The 12,733-nt window shown below is 27.1% G+C and overlaps 1 protein-coding gene across 6 annotated transcripts in view; it reads right to left on the reverse strand.

The window, feature by feature from the left end:
* Positions 1–12,733, reverse strand: part of LOC132918196 (F-box/LRR-repeat protein 7-like) — a 37,150-nt gene that overhangs the window by 20,335 nt on the left and 4,082 nt on the right. For 2 of the 6 annotated variants that reach the window (XM_060979327.1, XM_060979328.1), the window contains exons 2-3: positions 5,095–5,191; positions 2,307–2,427 (exon numbers count right to left, since the gene is read on the reverse strand). The gene's annotated coding sequence lies outside the window, so the exon portion shown is untranslated. The other 4 variants (XM_060979324.1, XM_060979326.1, XM_060979330.1 and 1 more) reach the window with 3 other exon arrangements.

The following is a 12,733-nucleotide window of genomic DNA, read 5'->3' on the forward strand; positions in this document are numbered from 1 at the left end:
TATTATAATAATCTGTATAATACGCAGTGTGTTATTAAGTATGCAAATGGACTTTATAACTATGAAACATTGACATGATGGCTTGGTTGAGATTTAGATCAAACATACGACTATTCTGATAGTAAGCCGACATTTATCCTTAGCCTTCTGTCATTCTTCACTCAAATTGTAATAAAAAAAATAAAAGCAAGTAGTTTTTAAATAAAAAAAATAACCATAGGCCTTACAAAAATAATAACTTTATTTATGAAAAATTATGAGAATGAGGATTTAATAAAAATAAATAAATATATGTATTAGGATTATTATTTTATTTTTAATTCGATTAAATTGTTGACACGCACAGTGAATTTTAAGCAGAAATAGTTCACTAAATTCAAAATTATTAATATATTCATTTATTGTACTCTACGTCAACCCATCCAAAAACATAGTTATAATTATAGCCAGTGGCTAAAATGTCAACATTTTATAGTAATTGTCTAGTATTAAAAAATATAAACATTTCAAACACAAACGTTAAAGAACTATTAACAATCATTTTTTTAACAGTTTCTAAAAGAATTATCCCCGTTTATTAATACTCCAAAAAGAAACAACCGGTATTCAATACGATAAGTGGTGTGTAAATTATTAAACCAGATTTTCAAATGTAACTCAACTCTTTGTCAAAAAAATAAACTTATATTAAACATACATAATATATATTTCGTACCTACCCATGTATTTTAATTTAGGCATAATATCTAGTTTTCATAAAACAATATTAATATTATTTTTTATCAAATTAAATCTACCAAATTATTTAAAACAGTTTTAGTTTATTTATATTATGTTTAATGTTTATTGCATATTTCCATACGTGAAGATTCGCTTTCTCTCTCACAGAAAATGGTGGTGGGTGCACCGGCTTCTTAATAAATCACACAAACACACGCACACTAATAAAACTTCTGCTTTCTAGTTCCAACATTCTATAATACTTAACCTAAATTCCTTACATGTTCTACAACAACTAAATTCCTTATACAATTTTATTTCCTCGAATCTTCATTTTTTTTACCATCATATTATATTTATGCATATAGTAAATAGTAGTATTTATTATTATTTATTTTGTATAACATCTCGAAGTAGAATGTTTTTTAGTTTACCTTTATGACAAACCATGTATGGATAGAATTCCGCAGACTAGGAATTTGTCGGAAAGTCGGTATTAAAGGCGATTAAATTTATATATATTTAAGAAAAAATACCTAATAATAGTAATAACTAATAACACATACAAAGAAAATGAAAAACAACAATGACGCGTAGACACAGTTGATATTGAATGGAATAAGAGAGAAAAACTTATGGGCCATTAAAAGAATTGCATCGCATTCCTATTTTGGTGGTCCACAGTAGAGTTTGGGTACATGAAAACGTAATTTACCATATGTGGCTACTAGTTGCACATTAGTAATCGCAATGCTGTTAAGTAACAAGTCACTTATGTGTGTGAATGTGTAAGTGAGTGTGTATGTGTGTGAACGCGCGCACACGAGTGTGCGTGTGTGTAAACTGGTTATTTACTTAAAACATGTCAAGATTTTTTGAGTTCAATGGTCGTGAACACACGTACACTCAATGGAAAATGCCCGGTCGATAGCAAATTAATGGGTGAATATATTATGGGAGAGTAATTAATGCGCAACGGGTAAAGATTGGATTTTTATTATGTGTCGCGAGACGGACAGAGTTAAAAATTACGGCTACTGGATTGCAATAAACTAGTTAACTATATATATATATATACATACATACACGGTAGATAATGTAAGAAACATGTGAATGAACGTGAGTTTCCTATTTTCAAAGGAATACCCGATTGCCGTATAGTTACAGTCACGACTTCAAGTAGAGCAATTATTGCTTTTTACTTTTTTAGTGATATTTATATGATATTAATATATTATAAATTGTACGAAATATTCACACAATATTATAATATTAATATTTTAAGACGTATAATAGTAGAGTCTAGATGAATTAAAAAACAAATAATATCTATAAAATTGAGAATAATAAAACTGAAATTACAGTTGTATAATTCACCATTACTGGGTATATGATGTACTATAAGTAATAAATATATACAAAAATATTATATAGTTTATACTATACATAATTATTGTAACACAACATGGTTGGCTGAACCTTTGTGACTAATACGGAAAACATGTGCGAGACTAATCCAAGATCCCTTCTTCTAAAGAATTTTTTTTCCGTTCTCTTATTCCCGAGTAATAGTAGGTACCCGGTACCTGCAGGTATCACATATTTCTTCACCGTTTCAAATAAATTGACTTAGCTACGCTATTTTCAATTGTTCTCTTCAATTACGAAGTTCTATACTCGAAGCTTCATCTTATTGTTAACCATGAACTATGAAGTTAAGAAAAACAATTATTAACAATGATTGTTACAACTTAGACCGGATGTTGCCAGGTTGGCATAACGATTAAAATATTTAGTAAATACCTATGTATGCATATTACATAGTAATATACTTAGTATACTTAATTATTGATCATATACATAATTATGATATATGTATAGGTTGTACTTAAAATAAAATCTAATAAATGAATATGTGTATTATGTATAGTGATTATTAAAACTACCTAAATATATTAAATTATAATTTAATATATTTTTTATTAGAACTATATTATTTGCTGAGTATCAAATACGAGGTATTCACTGTATTCAGGTTAAAGTTTATACTATAGTATATATGTATTATACATTTAATAATATTAATATTAATTCATCTATTTTAAACATATTAAAAAATGTTTACGTTTTGTATACCTACTTAAGATCGTCCAATGTCGTAAATTCCGTGGGAAATACGAGTAAAAGAACGAAAGAAATATTTGTGTTTTTGCACAACGTAGGTATTATTTGACATATTCGAAATCATACAGTTCTTTCGAGTGGGGTTCTTAGTGAATCGAATGAATTCTAGCTGACAAGTTTCTTTATGTTGTACTATACAATGTACGACAAGAACAGAATGCATTCGTCATTTCATTCATATGGTTGTTTTTTTATGTTACTGGAACCAACTTAACATATTTCCGATGTTACCAAAAGAAAAAAGAAACACGCCATACAACTTGGGAGGTTTTACATATTATATTTTATCGTTATTTAATGTGTGAAAAAAATGTAATTATGTTAGGCCAAAAGTAAATTTATTAACTTTTCAATAATTTTGTATACAATAAGTACATATATATATGTATATATATACTGTACAATTTATTTAATAGTTAAGACATATATAAGTTTCATCGTTGAATATTTAATTTTATAAAAAACTATGTTTGATATGGAAAGTTAAAAATGTCATGATTGATCACTAAAATACATAAAAATGTTTGACATTTATTCGTAAATTTTGGCGAAAATAAATAAGGTATCGCCTACACAATACAAATAACAATGGTTCTTTTATATTTCTCAAACTCCTCCTTTCCTTCAAGCGATTTGCTCTTCTCATTAACTCATTGGAATACCTAAGACCACCCAAACTACAAATCACAGTGTGTCAAGATAACATCTACCTACGTATGTAAGTTTAACGTACGCCAAATTAATCGGAGCAGTATAATAAATTAATAATAACATAAAGTCGTAAAATAGTAAAAAATAAAGTTTTAACACAATGTAAAACACCCGAAGGGAATGCGTTCACAATGTAATAGCAACATGTTCTTTCTTATTTTTTTTATTTTGTTTGTCGTTATTATTTAAAGTGTTGCTCGTGCAGAGATTCAAAAGATAGTGCGGTCATCCTACGCAGAACTACAGGAGCGATCGGTATCGTGTAGTGAGTCGAACTCTATGGTTGTAAAAATTTCCGTTCTCATACATATAGTTTTCAGATTATAAGCGGTTGAACGTATATTCCACCGATGCGTAAAACTTGCATAGATCAACAGTCTCTGGCACGCTATTACGGACTACGGTACACTAACTTCTATATATTTATAGGATGAGTTAGCCAAGTCCCGATCATGGCAATGCACGGTATCATACAAATTCATCAATAAGCATTTGTTTTCGACTTGTCAGAACTCAGAAGCAAGATGATCTAAATTGTGATAACTGTAAAACGTTTTGTGTTTTAACATGAATACGAATAAATGACGGCCAACTTTATACATTAGTTATTAGTAATTGGTTATTACTTAACCTTTGAATATTAAAATACATATATGTATATGTTATACAAGTATACAGGCACGTAGACAAAAAAAAAATTCGGGGGATTTACAAAATTTAGCAATACAAATTGTGCCGCAACATAATAAAACAATTTTTTCCTCGTTAATCGAAAATATTTAGGGGGGGGGGGGTGGAAATATTATTATGTTATAATAGTACTATTATAATATAATAATTATAATTAATGAAGTATAGAGTTATCATTGCAAGCAATCAATATCATAAGTTCCCAATAGATAAAAGGATGACATAATATGTATACATACAATAAACATAAATGTTTAATTGCACTTATTGATTTATCAAAGCAAAAATAATAAATATATTGTCGCTAACACCAAAATAAATTTAGCCAATAATTATGAATTACATATTAGATAAATTAGTATAGGTAGTTAATTCATTTTAAAATATAATTATTCTATATACAATACACTGGTTACTGTGTTTTTGCAGTGATGGCTTATACAGAAGATTTAGTATGCCACATGCATGGTCAAGTTTGCATTTACGGAATAGTGTTGTTCCGGATACATCTAACAACGGTGAAACAGACCTGGATAATAGAATAAGAAATAAGAAATAGGTACAAAGACATTGCAACGAGATGGAGTGACGTTTGGCGATAAATCGATCAAAAGCCAAAGACACGACATTCACTGTAACCTCACCAGGTCTCATCTGCATTCAGTTATATTACTTGAGTCTCGAGCATCCGGTTTTTACGCCCATGCGTAGTTACAGGTAAATAATTGTGAAGGTGATCGTAATATTGATTATAATTTACTATATAAATATATAATATTAAATGATTACCTGATTGGCGCTAGACATCTGGGTAATCAATCACACATCCGTACAATTCCAATTGTCCATTGCAATATATTATATTATTGTAGGAATTTATTGTAATCTAAAAATAAAAAAAAACAAGTGTAAAAATTAATTACTAAACAGGATTTACAATTGAATTTGAAGTACTCGTACTTGTTACGGTATAATTTATAGCCAATAAAATGTACTCGATTGTCCTACGCAATATATACATAAATACACGGAAATTGCCATATTACTTATTAATATTTTTCAAATATTATCCTTTACATAGTATAATACTTTTAGTATTATTCATTTATAATATTATTTAAATCTGCTTAAAAACAACTAAAATTACAATGGAACAATATTGTAAAAGTATAAGATAACTACTTTAAAATTCATCGTTATATAAAAAATAAAAATTGTTTTTGTTAATATTTTATAGTTATCATACAATCTAAAATTATAATAAGTGTAAGATATGTGTATTATATTGACATATTGTTTACGTGGAAATTAAATTTGTACTTTTTTTTATATTCTTAAATGTTTATAAATTATAAATTACCATTATTCAGACTGTAACAGACCATTACCTATAATCTATATTAACATTACTATAAAGAAACACCGCATTATTATAACACGGACAGCAGACGCGCCTGGATATTTGCATATCTTATGGCCCAGCGTCCATAGTATTAATTTATCACAACAACCTGTACTTGACTAATAATTAGACCTTTAGGATTCGAGATATTTATCAGTACATTTTTTTCTCTCGCATACACACGCATACGCACGCGCACACACAAACACACACACCATTATCTTGTAAATCCAGGGGCCGCACGACGAGTATAATAAATCATAATTATAATTCGTACGCCATATCATTATTCAATTATACAAAATACGGTTGACAAGAAGAATAATGTTTGTAACTATCAGGAACAGAAAATTCTTTTTTTCAGTGTTAAGATTATAGTACTACTGTAATCTGTAGTAAGTACCTATATGATATCTATATTATTTAGTATTGTTTCATAATTTTAATAGATCAATTTTTTTTTTTTGTTTAACAAAAGCTGAAAAATATAAAAATTCCAAAAATTATTCCGAAGAAGAAAGGATGTTTAAAGAATGAAGGTAGTGGGGGGGAATGGAGATCAGGCGAAAATGTTGTTTGGGTGCAGTGGCATTCCATAGGTTAAAATGACGGGCTGCCCACGGGTGTGAGTATGTGTGTGTGTGTGTGTTTGTGCGCGCGCGCGAGTGAGTGCGCGCGCGTTGCGTGTGAGTACGTGCGTGCGCTTGTGAATGTTGGAATGATGGATTATTTTATGCGCGTATGCACATACATATGAGCATACAACAGCAGGCCTTCCCGCGATCCGATCTCGACACTAGGAGCTTCAGGCTATCAAAACATAAATACACGCTTAGGTTCTGATTTTTATTTCTACTTCTCTCACTTTGTATTATTATTATTAATAATAATAATAATAATAATAATATGGTTTTCATCTGGATTTTTTATTCGAATATAAAACCGGTGCAAATAAATTTAGGGGACGATACTCAAAAAAAAAAAACACGTCCGTAAATTTTATTTCTTACACGAATGAAGAACTAGTATTGAAAACATTAAAACCTTATGTAAGACTATGTATTGTCATTCTATAGGTATCTATTATTAATATATACAACATGGAAATCACAGAAAAAAATCATATTTATAGTCACATTTTAAAATCAGTTTCCGAATTAGCACAGCCACCATTATTTATTCGATGCTATTTAAATACGAATATATATATATATATGAAAATTAAGAAAATAATGCTTAAAAACAACGTTATTCCTTAGCAAAGATGTAGCATATATCATCTTATTTAAGCTTTATTAACTACATAGTACGATGTATTTTTACTATTCAAACTTTTCTATTTTATCTACTAAAACAAAAGATTTAAATTACGAGTATACTATTGTATATCCTTTATCGGTAAGTGTCCAAACAAAGTATTATAATAAATATAATAGTTATGTTCATATGGCATACTACTGAAAATAAAATACAAAAATTTTATTTTGACTTAAGCCAGTTTTTTTTTTTTTTTGGCGGGGGTTAATTTTAAGTTGTTTTTAATAACTGTTTTTACAAAATGGGTAGGTACTACATCAGATGAGTGTATTATTATAAAAATATTTAAAAGATCATAATTTACTTTTATACTACATGATTTCAATGTCGTTAATATGGGACTACTCCTTACCCTTACCTTAAGCCATATCAAGCTAAAAAACTTCCATAGCCATTTAAACAAAATAAAAAGAGAAAAAACATATAAAGATATGTGGTAAGTGATTCAATCGGTTTATCTCGACATTTTTTATTTAATTCATCATATTTTCAAATTTATAAATATATTTTATAAATTTAATCTTCATTAAGATTATTGTTCAGTTTCTCTAACATATGAATTTTAAAAAAAAAATCAGGTTGAAATGTTTACATATTATTTTTTTTCTATATAATATTTATACATTTTTAACTTAGGCGTAGTAATCCTTAATAACCAATAGTCATACGTAGCATATTAGTCCAGCACTTATATAGTATAAAACATAATACAACTAAAATATACTTATGTTGTTGATTGTAAATTATGTGATTTGTATGTTGTTCATTGACAATTATTTTAATAAATCAAAACATAAATAAATGTAAAAATTATTAATATTTTTAGAATATATTATAAGCCTACAAATAAAATTCCAAATTTGATATCATCTATATCAGAGGTCGGCAACTGGCAGACCGCGGAAGGCAAAATTCTGGACCCTGTCAACACATTGTACTTACTGCATTATGTATAATAAAGATTTGAAAAAGATTTTTTCACTGGACCTCATTGATTTATTATTTTAATCTTTAGGACTCCAATAAAAATTACTCGCCGACCCCTAATTTATATTAATGTGTCTGTTTAAGCTATCCACAGCCAATTTGATCGCACTTATGGTTCTGAAATTTAGTAAATAGGTACTCCTATACCCAATGAAAACCCACCTCAAAGCCAGTTTTCAAATTTTGCATCTTAAAGAGAGAGTTACACAAGGTTGTTGGCTCACGAAAAACGATAATTATTGTTGGTTTATACAAACAAAGACTATAATTTTAATTATTACTTTTTATTTTTCAACACAAATGTTAAATATAATTAACTTGCAAAAAACTACCATCTTCTAATTTATATATTGTTTTTCCATTAATAATTAAATTTGTCGCCGGCAACGCAGCGTAAAATCAGTTAGTAGATAATGACGTAAAGCTATAAATTGTCAATATAATCACAAAATAGATTAAATTTAATCTATTCTGTGATATAATATACATTTAAGCAATAATGATAATAAAAAACTTAAAAATTTTAATTTGAATAACGGGTTCATGAATTATTATATTTTTTTAGTTTGAATGAAAAACTGGGAAAGTATAACTCTATTGTATAATAGGTTTCCAGTAAACCTCATCACAATTGAGTTAAACGAATATACGTAAGTCACTATGTAGTCGTAGTGGTGTAATAGATGTATTAAACTTAAATTCAGCGATAAATTACAACATTGGCCACTATTTTTTAAGAATATTATATATCATTTATTTATTTTACTATAAGCATAACGATAGATTAAGTTAATTTTCACTAAAAAACCGAAGACATAATATAATTATTATAAGTTGTACGTTATAACACTTATAACATTATCCAGAGGCGTATTTAAATATTTACCGCTTGTAGGACTGTGGAATATTGCCGCCCTTAATTATGATAAAATAAAATTTAATTAGGTATGATGTATTCAAAACAAATTTTAATTATATTTTAAATTAAATAATTATTTTAAAAATATAACAATTAGAGTTGAAAAACATTCAAAAAAAAAAAGGGAATAATAAAATGTTTGTATTCGTTCAAAATAATTTACATAATAAATTACTAATTAGCTAGACCAGCGGTTCCCAAACTGTGCACCGCGGTGCCCTAGGGGCACCGCGAGCACTTCCTAAGGGCACTGTGGTCTACGTAAAATTGGTTATCAATGAGTATTTTTTTTTTGTTCTGTCTTTCGTATTATTCACAGCAGGGCACCGTGGCTAAATTGGGTCCAAAAAAAGGCACTGCGGAAAAAAAAGCTTGGGAAGCGCTGAGCTAGACGATCGATTTACGTCGATATTTGGTTCTTGCAAATGTGTCAATTAAATCCTCGCAATTCAATTGGTTTAACATTTCATTCTCTATCTAGAATAATGCTAAACTTATCAACTTCTTATCAGTTTGAGTGGACCTTAAATAGTTTTTTACGCGTTTGAGGCATGTAAACGATCTCTCGGTAGTACAATTGGACACTGGTACACTAACAAAAATTCTTAATGCTGTGTCAATATAGAAAATTTTAAAAATAATAAATTCGAATTCTATTTTAAAGCAATGCCATTGTTTTCAAAAATTTAAAATAATCGTATTATATCTGTTGTGGCTATTAGAGTATTTTATAATAACAAAAAACGATAAAATAAGTCTTACCGAGTCAATATGCAATAGGTACCATCAATAACGAAAAAAAATCCCTTGAAAAATATTCCGCTGTAGGCACGTGCCTATAATAGTGCCTGCAGATAAATACGCCACTGATTATATCATAAGTTATAAATTTATAAGCCAAAAATACCGATGTATTTTACAAGGAACAGTGACCAGTATAATTATGGGTTCGTGACATAGATGGTTTGGAATTAGTCTAAATGTTTTGAAAAAATATTTATTTATAAAAAACACTAATAAACGTAATAATAGTGAAAAGCTCAGTCTTTATGATTAATATACTTTGAATAACAATAAAATAACTAAATCCAAAATAAAATTGCTATTTTTTGTTTAAATATCCAATTTTTTTAATCAACACTAATGAATTTAACTCCTTTTAAAAAAAAATCAGTCAAGTATTTTTGATATTATTTTTTATTATTATATTATTGATATAAGAAACATACAAAATATTATTAACGGTTTATTAGATTTTCAAGCATTTCGAATAAAATAAAAATAATCATCTACAGAAAACAAAAAAAAAAAATAGAAAATTTAAAAAGTACAAAATATACCAACATTTACCAATACATTCATCGCTCTATAGTCTATCAGGAATCTGAAATACAATTTTTTAATGCATAAAAATCAAATTTCAAATTTTAAAAGTTTTATATTTAACCTATAAAATATAAACAATTACAATATATTTTTAAATTCTTTTGTCTATTTTATCCTTGAACAAATGATCAAGAATTTTTCTTACGACAAAATAACTGAAATACATTTACGAAACTTCACTATTTATTAATACATTTACTAAAGTAACTTCTGAGAAAAAACCAAAGATGGCAAGTTGTCCATTGTATGATACGGAAACATGTTTAATATATAAGTACAGAATACAGAATATAATATCATATGAAACTATTAGAAATTAGAACCATTATTTGTATTTTAAAACTAATAGGTTTACATTCCTCGCTTTGCTTAAATTTTATAGAATCTACCTCAAAGACTTTAACGAGGGTATACAATGAACTCCACTTTTGTCATGATAAGTCTAGGTCAAAATAACATTAAATCTCGTAGTGCCCTCCGCAAAACATAATGTACCTATTATACATTGTATTCTTAACATATTTACACATCCCATTTAAATAACTACCCTAAGTGCGTAAATAGAGAATGGTATCAAAGTGTCGAATAATCTTGGATTTTTTTTCAAATTTCCAAACAATTCATTATTAATAAAATAATATGTATTTACTATTAGATAAATAAAATAAAAACCAGTTAGTACTGTTAATCAATTTTTCAAATAAAAGACACGGACGATAATAAATTTTAATTTAAGTTTTTAAATATAAAATCCGTATTAAATAATTTTTTTAATGATAATCCCCGTGCAACTCGGTAAAAAATAAAAATGATTATTTAACTGTTTGAACTTTGAAGATTTAGCGTAAACTACGGATTGCTGTATAGCAAAACAATCTATTTTAGATAGATATATTTTTGATTTTAATATTTTATTTAATAAATAATTTGTATATTTAAATATATTATATTAATTATTGGCATATTAAAATTAACATAATAAATATAAAGGGCTTTAACAGAAAATTACCGAAAATTGTTTCGATGGAGTTCAATTGTGCGCAGTGCCAGAATAACAAAAGACATGATTTTGACTATTCTAAGGCGTATGATTGCGCGTGAAATTGGGTGCGGCGTGAATACATTTTTTATTAAACAAATATTAAGTTATATCATAATTATTTTTAATATTTAAATACAGATACAAATACATGCATTAAAAAAATATCGTTAAATTTACGTAAATATAACACAAACTAAAAAAGTAAATAATTCCAAAAAGTGGACAAATTCCATTCAATATGATATTAAAATTAAATTTTAAAGCCCCGATACCTATTTCCAACTATGGTCAAATACTTAAATATATTTTCTGATGTTTTATTTTTGCATACATTTTGTGTTGTTTACAAATAAATTCAATTTTCTTTAATATTTCCTTTGATTTTGACTTGATTATTCCTTTGGAAATTACTTCTTATAGTGAAGTGAAGTTTGTCTGGTATCGGCAATAATAAGTAATAAATAATCTACTATAGTATCATACGGATTTACCATGAAGGCATGCACACATTTTTTTTTAAATTTAGTTTTTAAACAAATAAGTCATAATTTGTTTCAAAATTAAAATACCATAAAAAAAAAACTTTTCGAATTACTCCACATAAAAATAATCTTACCATTAAAACTTGAAATAACTAATTAGCTCTTTTATTAAAAATGATAGAGTAAAACACTTAAACAGGTTCTTTTTAACATAAAATTTGCAATGTATATGTGAATGATATTATGTCCACTTCATTATAAAATATTTGGTGATTTTTTGTGATTTCAAAGATTTTGGTAAAAATTTGAATTCTAATAAAAAAAAGAATGCTAATGTTTTTTTGATATTTTAAAATGGTAACAGGATCCATTTACAAAAAGACTTATAGTAGTTGTATTTAATTTTCAAGCTTACAAAAATTCTATATACATCAATAAAAAAACTCATCATTGCCAAGATTTTAAATTCTATAAATAGATCAAAATGAACCTACAATTTAAAAAAAATCATATCATGTCTAAAAACTTCAAATCTTAATTAATTATTTTTTAAATAATAAAAATAAAATCAATTTTTTCAAAAACTGAAGTTGTATTGTAGCGTAAATGCTTTCATTGTATCGCTGTTTTATTTTTTACTTATAGTAATTATTAAGAAGAGTATTGGAAATTTTCTGTTTTAAGTTCTAAAGTTAAGTACCAACTAAATCATATTTTAAATCTACTAGGAACCATCAATGTGAAAGCTTAAAGAAAATTAACTGCTCCAAAACATGATAATAGAAGTTAAACTTGAACTTTTGGAATTTCCAAAGAGTTTTTGATGAAAAACATATCGATAATCCACAAACTAAACAGTATAGTATTCATAGTTAATCAATTTTGCCTAAAAT

This window comes from Rhopalosiphum padi, chromosome 1 (genome assembly GCF_020882245.1).
Source record: "Rhopalosiphum padi isolate XX-2018 chromosome 1, ASM2088224v1, whole genome shotgun sequence".
Classification (NCBI taxonomy): domain Eukaryota; kingdom Metazoa; phylum Arthropoda; class Insecta; order Hemiptera; family Aphididae; genus Rhopalosiphum; species Rhopalosiphum padi.